Source organism: Colossoma macropomum, unplaced genomic scaffold (assembly GCF_904425465.1).
Source record: "Colossoma macropomum unplaced genomic scaffold, Colossoma_macropomum, whole genome shotgun sequence".
Lineage (NCBI taxonomy): Eukaryota > Metazoa > Chordata > Actinopteri > Characiformes > Serrasalmidae > Colossoma > Colossoma macropomum.
In genome coordinates, this window is record NW_023494794.1 from 22,472,427 (window position 1) to 22,482,984 (window position 10,558).

Genomic DNA, 10,558 nt, shown 5'->3' on the forward strand with positions numbered 1-10,558 from the left:
CGTTGCCAGGGACGCCCGATTCCGGGCGTTCGACTCCGCCAACGGGCACATAGATTCGTATGTATGTTTGTTTTTGTGAGGTTTCAGGACAAAAAATATCCTGATTTTGTAGAAAAAATGGAGAAAATCAGGGTTAACCTACAGTGTCAGACTCTTTTAGATTTTAATCAACAATACATTTAAAACTGAAAAGGCAACAACGTTACTGAAGTTAAGTTCAGGGTTAAAATTCTTATTACATCTAGGTACTTGCATATGTATACAATAAATACTTGACATATTATAACAATTAGATACTTACATATATAGAATAAATATGGAATTATTACATCTAGGTACTTTCATGGGACATGTTCTAATTACATATATATGCTGTTACATATATACAAAACACATATTACATTGTTATTACATCTAAGTACTTACACATATGTATAACATATATGGAACATATTACACATAGGTACTTATATTAAGCACCTTTATACATATACATATATATATATATATATATATATATATATATATATAGAGAGAGAGAGAGAGAGAGAGATACATACATTATATATATATATATATATATATATATATATATATATACAGTATATATACAGTGTATATAATATATACAGTATAATCATAGCAAATACATACTATATTACATATCAAAACCTTGCACACCTCACACTGTGTGAACATCTCATGAAAAATCAACCAGTAGAAGTGGTCCAAAAATCTTGTTATATTAACCTAAATTAAATTACATTATATATTTAGATGCTAAAAAGTTATTATGCTGCAAAGTCACTGTTTCAGACATACATGGATTTGCTATGACAGAAATATCCTGTATATAATGCATACGATCCTGATAAGGTATGAATACAAACATGTGTGTGTACGTGAGATGTGTGCAGGGCTGTCCACCGTCCGCCCCCCGAGGTGTCCGAGCTTTCCGTCCACAGCTGTGGCCATCTGGCGGCGGCCGCCACAGGGGTTTTGTTTAATGGAGCGCATCCTATTCTCCTGCAGCCTGCTAAGGTTTGCATTAAGGTTGAACTCGGGTGCATTAACAATCCTCAGATAAAGTAAACCCTGTGTCTGAAACATCTCTCCCCCCTCCCCGTCCGCCGCGCACACAACAGAGACCCTCTCCGAAGGGTGAAAAGGACGTCTTCACACACAGGGCATGAAAGAGGATCTTAGCCAATGCCACTGACTGTCTTCTGTCTCTTTTGTTTTTGTCCTCTCTTGTGTTTTTTTTTTTTTGCCATGCCATGGAGATATGTCGGGTTGGTGGGTGGAGGGGGCGGGGTGTGTGTGGAGAAATGTTGCAAAAAAAAAAAAAGACAGAAAGAACAATAAAGTTGGTACGTGCCAAGTGCCAATTGTCTTGTCCTAATTGGCATCAAAATGCCAACTTTCTCTGTGTTACCATACAGGTGAACACGCTCCTGGGAAAGGGAGCGTTTTCTCAGCGGCGTAGGAGAGAGACGCCGTCCCCCGCTTTTTTATCCCAGGCCTAAACGGATTAGTCGTGCCACTGCTCTCCCGGCTTTCACGCCGCTGTCTACTTCCCATCTCCTTTTAATGTGATTAGCCCAGCTCCTGTGGTCTCCTCCTTCTCCAAAAAGAGCCCTGAGCCGGGCCCCTCCCAACACTGCCACCTTTGTCAGGCTGGTAGCTGGGCTGGAGTTAGCGACGTGCCTGGTTATTCGAATGCACGGATATCCGAACTCGTCTAGTACCCCTTTACTTAAACAAGTCTTCCAGAAAGAGTGTAGTAGTTTGGAAATAAAAAGGTTTTTGAATAAGCCTGTATTATAATTGGCCCACATTCTACATATTTTTGAGGTCTACTTATAACATCCGTGTGGGTTTATAACTAAAAAAAAAAAAACAGTCATAATTCATTTCACCTCTTTTTATCCCTTAAATTTCAACAGACTATTTGTTACTGTGTCTTTTACAATGTCTTATATATGTAAATGACCTCTGCGTAGCCAAGTTATGGAAAGTGAGACTGTCAGTCATCGTCACTCAGTCGTCATTAATAAAGCATCAGTGTTCCCTCAACAGGTGTGTTCAGCTACTATAACACTGAACAACCCACAGGTGCGGCAGTATGAAGACCAGTGACATCATCTGCCTGTCCGTTAAAAGCCCAGGGAATCATGGATAAGCCTGACTGTTTCTCCTAATCTCTTCTATATGCACACACTTCTGCATGAATGCACTAACTTTCTGTGGAATAATCTTTACCGTTGCTTGGCAACCACAAAATGCTTCTAACAAAATTCAATAAAGAATTCTGTTTATCATGTTATTATTATTGATAAGTATATGGTATATATTTCACATTGTATTTTGTGACTGTATAATAAAAGCAGTAATCCACAGCATTTACACTGATTTTGTTCTGCTTTACATCAGCCTGATGAAACACCACCTGCAGTGGATTACTGCTAATATAAAATCACTGTATATGTAAATATTAATATAAAAAATAAAAATAGTTATGTATTTAACTGTATTGAAGATATGAACACACCTTTGAACTTTACACTGACAGGGGGTGGGTCCACCTATTTGGAGGTGACATCAGCACTATCAAGGAGTGGATCAGGGCTGTTACCATGGTAACCAGAGTACTTTACAATAAGTAGCTTAGCTCTGTGAGTTACATTATGAGGCAGGATATTTGATGGTAAGACAAGTTAACAATCAAATCTATATTCGTTTATCATGCTAATTTTCTTACAGCTGAATAAAGCATGTGTTGTTTCTTTATACAGAGCTGAGCTTCCTAATCATCAGACATATATAACCTGCAGTGAATGCACCCTAATTTAATAACTTCTATGGTCTGTCTCTGTAAGATGTTTTTCATAAAATTAACATTGTGCACTAAAAAAATGTGCATTTTACTTACTTGATCCAAACACATAATTTCCTCATGACTGACTAAAATATGTGATCACAGTTTTGTCTTTTAGTTTACTTTGATGTCATTTTTTTATTGATGTAATATTCCTATGGAAATGATGAACAAATTTACTAAAATGATTTTAATGTCATTTTAATGCAGTAATTAATTCATCAGTTAATTATTGAAGCAGTGTGCCACCCTAATAAAATCTCTTGGTCTCACCCAGCTGCCCATTCTAAAAGCTCTAGCTACACCCCTGTCTGTGTTCTGATTGGCTACCTTATATTGTGCCTCATTCAAAAAAGCAGTCTGGACTGAAACATACCTTATAACTTCAGGGGGCAGGGCTAAATGGAATGGATTAATGTATGTAAATGCATTGAAGTTTTTTCTTTTGACATCGAAAAATGATTCATTTTTGTACCCTAGTTTCCTAATTTGGACTGTAAGGACTGGGAAGTAAACAGTACATTTTAGAAACTTCTACAATATTTGCATACTACATCAGACTCTTTTACGTCAAAAAAGTGAGGAAAATGAGTCATGATATAGGTCAGAGGTCGGCAACCCAAATGTTAAGAAGAGTCATTTTATCCTTTCAACAAAATCAAACCACTTTGGCAGCCACAACATTTTATGTCCATTTTACCTTTTTGGCTGTAAATATGTCTCAGTATGTGCTAATGTGCTAGTATAAGCTAAAAATGTGATCTAAACGAAAAAACAGACTCACTTTGCTCTGCTTTAAGCTTTAGCTCAGCTATAGCTGCTTTTCTCGCATCTCCAGCAGGAAACTTTTCCTCACAAATAGAATAGTTTCCTTCCCTTAATGTTTGTTTTTTCACAAGGCTGAAGTCGCTTCTCATTCTTCAGCTTCTTATTTGAATTTTCCCGTTCCACCTTAAATGGTGCCTGAGGTGCCAGAATGTAACTGTTGTACCATTTAAGGTGGAACGGGACAATTCAAACAAGCAGGTGGCGAATGAGAAACTGACTTCAGCCTTGCAACCTTTTAGTTTTTGACAGTTTCCTGTTGCAAACAAAATGTATCAGGAAACCAGCTGGAGTGATTATAAACGCAAATAAGTCCATTTATCTCCAAATTATCTATGTTTGTCTTAAATTTCTAGCAACAGGGTTAAAGGGCGAATTAGCAGTTCTGCATTAACTCTAGTGTTAAAGACCATTTAGTCTTAAAACTGCGCTGAACGATCAGCAGAGCTTTATTTTACTGCAATGGAGGATTATTTTATTTTTACCTAAAAATCAAATTCTGCTGTGGAGCCACAACAGGACAGTAAAAGAGCCACATGTTGCTGACCCCTGATATAGGCCCTTTAGGTAAGCATTTGACTGACCGTGCAGCATAAAACTGCAAGACACAAGTCACAAACGAAAGCTCTCTTCCTTCACCCTAACAGCTGTTTGAACACATTGTCCAACATTGTTGAACACATTGTTGAAATGTACAGCCTATGGAATACTTAGCTATGCCCCAGATAGAAAGAGGATAGTGGGCCACTGTTAGCACTCTGATGGCAAAGCTGGAGGCCCACAGGCTTTTTGCAGGTATTTAAACAGAATATTAGACAAAATGCCACTTTTCATAGCTTATTTTGCACTCACAGTCCAATTTATTTTTTTTTCCTTTTTTTCTTTCTTTAGTTATCCTTTGTAAATTAGTTTAGTAAATCATTTTAATCTAGCACAGTGTCAGCAACAACATTTCCAACAAAATTGTTTTAGATTAGATCTAGTGATTCATTTTGTCTCAGTAGTTTGTAATGTTTGTCTTATTTTCCAAAATAAAAGCATTTAAAATATATTTGAGGGAATTAAAGACTATTTAGGCCTCATATGCAGGGCAGTAATCTGGATGGTCCAAGGGTGGACCAGCAGTGGCAAACAGTCACTGGGGTGCCGAACTTATCAGTGGACAGATATATGCTTGCTTTCTGGGGCTAGTTAACTCACATTGTGCTAGCGATCTTAACTAGCGTTAGCTAGCTAACACTAGCTCTCCTTCTTGTTGTTAGGACATAACACTGTGTATAGCTGGCTAATGTTAGCTTTAGCTGGCTAATGTAAGCCTGTACATTAATAAGCGGATATTATCTCTCCTTCTCCCTCTAAGCTTCATGTTTGTTCAGTGTTCTGATATGGAAGAGCTTTTAACTGAAGTTTTAATGTTAAACTTCAAGCTCAGAAACAGTATAAATTTCTAAGCTAAGCTTCTTTAGGCTTCATCACATCTACATCTACTCCTGCAGTGGCTAATGTTAGCTTTATTCACCATAACTAGTATAAATGTTCTAGTTCAGGGTTTATTGGTTGTCATGGGAAACTTACCTCCATAGCTGAAACCTCTAAAAAATGTAGAGGTTAAAAGTAGAGTTCAACTAATCAAACCACATCTGATGATGTATGTATGTTGAATCTTTGCTGGGTAAAGTGCAACTGATTGTATGCAGGGTCTGTTTGAAAAGAGGCCTATTTTGCCTTATGTTTCACAAAATAGGTACAGCTAAACAGAGCTATAGGCAAAAAAGAATTGTATAGTATAAAAGTCATTCAACTCTGAGTTATTGTTCTGCAGGTCAACTCCTCTAGTTTGAGGGTAGGTGGTGAGGGATTTGTGTTGCCCATGAGTGGGGCAGGTATTATGGGACATTGATTCCTAACAGAAAATTATTTTTGTGTGGGACTAGATTGAATCCATGTCTGAAAAATCAACTCACAGCTGTGTGCAGTCTTTCCAGACAACATTTTCTTAGCCCTATACCAGATATGATCTGTGAGAGCAAGAACCCAAGACTGGCACAACCAAATTTAGAGTCCTAAGGACTGGAACTACTAAAAGTAAGAGCCCTAAATACTGCTATTACCATGAGTAGCAAGACTGGTATTACCAAGAGTGAGAGCCCTAATAATTGGCATTATCAAAAATGAGAGCCCTAATGACTGGCATTACCAAAAGTGAGACCCCTAAAAACTGGAACTACCAAAGTGCAGGTCCTTAAAAATGTCTGTACGAAGATTAAGAGCCCCAAAGACTGGCACAACCAAAAGTAGCAATAAAGACTGGCAGAACCAAGATTAAGATAAAGACTGGCACCACCAGGGTGAGAGCGCTGCAGACTGACACTTCTAAGAGTAGTCTTAAAGACTGGCACTACTAAAAGTTATAGCCTTAAAGTCTGCCACTATCAAAAGTAAGTACCCTAAAAACATGTACTACAAAGAACAAGACTCAGAAGCAGAACCCATAAAGCTATGGAGTGAGAGCCCTAAAGAATAAACCATTGAGCAAAACAGTTTTAAAGAATTTCCCCACCAAAAGTAAAGGCTGGCACAACCAGGAGCAAGAGCCCTAAATAATGGCACTACCAAGAAAAACAGCCCTAAAGGCTGGCACACCCAAGGGTAAAGACTGGTACTACTATGAACAAGAGCCCAAAAAACTAGCACTATCAAAAGTAAAGTCCTAAAGACTGGCACTACCATGAGTAACAAGCCTAAAGACCAGCACTACCATGAGTAACAGCCCTAAAGACCAGCACTACCATGAGTAACAGCCCAAAAGGCCAGCACTACCGTGAGTAACAGCCCTAAGGATTCACATCACCATGAGTAAGATTCCTAAAGACTGGCACCACCATGAGTAACAGCCCTAAAGACCAGCACTACCATGAGTAACAGCCCTAAAGACTGGCACTGCCATGAGTAACAGCCCTAAAGACCAGCACTACCATGAGTAACTGCCCCAAGGACTGGCACCACCATGAGTAAGATCCCTAAGGACTGGCACCACCATGAATAAGATCCCTAAAGACTGCCATGATGATAAGTAACAGCCCTAAAGACCAACACTACAATAAGTAACAGCCCTCAAGAAAAGGCACTACCATGAGTAACAAGCCCTAAAGACCAGCACTACCATAAGTAAGCTCCCTAAAGATTGTCACCACCATGAGTAACAACTCTAAAGACTGGCACTACCATGAGTAACAAGCCTAAAGACCAGCACTACCATGAGTAACAGCCCTAAAGACTGGTACTACCGTGAGTAACAGCCCTAAAGATCAGCACTACCATGAGTAACAGCCCTAAAGACTGGTACTACCATGAGTAACAGCCCTAAAGACTAGCACTACCATGAGTAATAGCCCTAAAGACTGGCACTACCATGAGTAACAGCCCTAAAGACTGGCACTACCATGAGTAACAGCCCTAAAGACTGGCACTACCATGAGTAAGAGCCCTAAAGGCTGGCACTGAGACCTGATTCAGCTTATCAGCTTTATGAGCTGAGTCAGATTGCACCACAGGATAAAACACATCAGTTGTCATGCACAGAGTCTCTGGTATTATGATTGAAAATGTCTTTTGACAGTGCAAATCATTGAGCTTAATCTCTGACTCAAATGTCCCTTTGGTCTCCATGTCCTTTCATGATGACATTATTAACAGCCATAATAAAACAGAAACAGAAACACTGCTAAAGCATGAGTCTGTCAGCTGCTCTTTGCTTTTTCTGCCCGAGTTATGACATCTTATTTGACAGAATCGTCCTGGAGAAAGAAAAAATGGAATTTCTCCTTCACATGAAAGCCTCCATAGATCTGCATAACCTTTGTGCTTCTTTATCAGCTCTGTTCTTTGTTTCTGTGTGAAATCCAGACCCCTGATCCTCCTCTTTTAAGCAGGAGTACAGTGGAGATTTCGCACCCCCCCCTCCTTGTCCCCCCCACCATATCCGCCCCCTCTCAACCTTCACGTGAGCTCACAACTCTGGCTGGCTGACGGGACGGAGGATTAAAGGCTGTGATTAAGACGGACGGCGGCACCCCAGCGTGTGCTGTCTCTGTCCGGCCCGAGAAGATGGACTGGGGAAAGTGGAAGGATGAGAGGAGATCTTTTTTGGGTTGTATGGAGGGAGGGGGGGGTTAAAGTCTGAAAGCAGCTGTCTGTCCACAGTGAAGTACCCAAATGCCAGCTTTATATTGGGCCTACGGATCGGTTGTGTCTCTGTTCCACTGTAGAGGACAGGACTGGATAATACCAGTGGTGAGTTCACCACTTGTAGTTTTAGGCCTTCACTGCAAAAAAAAGGCATCTTGGCAAGCGAAATCATCTTAAATGTAGTCTAAATATCTAATATTTCCTATTTTGAGATGTAGGAAAATTATAAGATTATTTCGCTTATTTCTAGACATTTTTACTTATTTGAAGTAATTTCATTAAGTGAAATTATCTCACTATATTGGCAGATAATTGGATTTATTTCAAGAAATATGCTTGAAACAAGCAAAATTATCTGCCAGTATGGTGAGATAATTTTACTTAATTCACTTAAAATTACTTTAAACAAGCACAAAACATCTAGAAATAAGTTAAATAATCATATAATATTCCTAGAACATCTCAAAATGCAGTGTTTAATTTGGGTTCAGTTCTTTGAAGGCCTAGTAAACCCTGAGAATTCCCCACTGGATATTGCATGTAGGTCTTTGACATGACATGCATTTTCTGTGTCCATTATTTTCCCCCAAAAAATAATTTAATAAAGACGTGACATACATCAAATAATTCATAAATACCGCGTGTGAAACAAAGTTCAGTGCATCAATATAAAATTAATTTTAGTTTCTTTTTGCCTCCAAAAATGAAAAAGGTTTTGGTTGTGCAACTGTGCAGTCATACATATTGATTAAGTAGACTATCAAAAAGGGTCATTTCTACATAACTTTTCTACCTATTTTTCTAAATAAAACGATTTGGCATGATTTCATGTTAAAAAAAAACTTCAAAATAAAAAAACATTTTTCAAAATAAGGCAACTTTGACTTTTATTTTGACATGCTTATTTTACCAAAGAGGTGCCATTAAGAAGACCCCAAATGACTTTCATGGTGCAATGCTAAGGTCAGTAGCCCTTTCGCAGGTTGTGTCATGGTTAGAATCGTTCAGTTTACCATGTCAGGTGGTCTGACCTCGGGAGAACAATGAAAATGTGTAATTATTATAATAATATTTATTTATTTGAATAAGTAAGTATGAACTCAAGTTGAAGGACAAAGGTTTCTACAGGTAAATAAGTAGATGCCTGTTTTAATTTAAATTAGTCTGAAAAGTCAGGCGGCTCAACCAGCCAGTCAGATGGTGCAACCAGACCAGCATAGTTTAATAACTGAAATAAGCAATGAAAGCTTTGACAACACTCACTATATTTAAGATCTAAAATTCACAGATTTAAATGCAGATATATATGCAAATACAAACAGGCACATCATGCCCTTTTTAATAAGATTTTAAAAATTGCCAGTTTGAAAACCTTATTTGTCACTGACCCATATTATTGGTAATTGATATCTACAGCACAAACATAGACATTTTATTTACTATCCAAAACACCAGTCAACCTACACATGTCTTCTGAGCTTTATATGAAATGTTGATGATGGTAAAATAGTGGAAAATCTGAAATAATAAGTTTTCTCTGGGGACTGTTTTTGCCTCACAACACCCTACATGTACCCCTTAACCATGAACAGCTTTTAGAAATATGTTCTAGACCACAAAACTATTAAACATATATAGAACAATGTCTCAGTCATCAGGCAGTGAATTCATAACCATTTTATGTAATAACTTGCAGTGAGGGAGCTTTTAGAGGTGGACATCTGGTTCCTGTCACCACCACTGTGAACAGTTCTGACTCTCTAAGTTTTTCTAGAATGAAGCAATGATAACATCTTATAAGTTAATATTTCAAGAAGCGTTTCTTTGTTTGTACTATTTTTCACTTTATTTGTGGCATCATTTTGTTTGAAGGCTGTTGGTCAGGAATCAAGATGTTGAATGAAATGACCACTGGATGGCTGTGTTGAGCCACTGGCTTTGCAAATCCGATCAAAATGTGCCCTTAACCGCAAACGTTAATATGCACTCAAAGTATTGGATAATTAGAGCTAATTGCTAGGCGTTTGGTAATTCTTATGCTTAGCATGAACAAAATAAAACAATATAAAATAAAGTAATAAATATGAAATAAACAATAAATGGAAACAAATCTTCAATAATAAGAATACATTTTGAATTAGAATTCAAAGAAGTTACATATTCAAACTCAACATTTACTCACAGTACTGACACACACCGTCCACATCAGCCATAACATTACCTTATATCTACACTCACTGTCCATTTTATCAGCTCTGCTGACCGTCTAGGAGCACTTTGTAGTTCTACAGTTAGAGACTGTAGTCTATCTGTTTCTCTGCATACTTTGTTACCCTGTTCTTCAATGGTGAGGACCCCCACAAGCCCCCCACAGAACAGGTATTATTTGGGTGGTGGGTCATACTCAGCACTGAAGTGACACTGACGTGGTGGTGGTGTGTAAGTGTGTGTTGCGCTGGTCTGAGTGGATCAGACACAGCAGTGCTGCTGGAGTTTTTAAACACCTCAGTGTCACTGCTGGACTGAGAACCAAAAACATCCAGCTACCAGCATCCTGTGACCACTGATGAAGGACTAGAGAATGACCAACACAAACTGTGCAGCAGCAGATGAGCTATCGTCTCTGACTTTACATCTACAAGGTGGACCAACAAGGTAGGAGTGTCT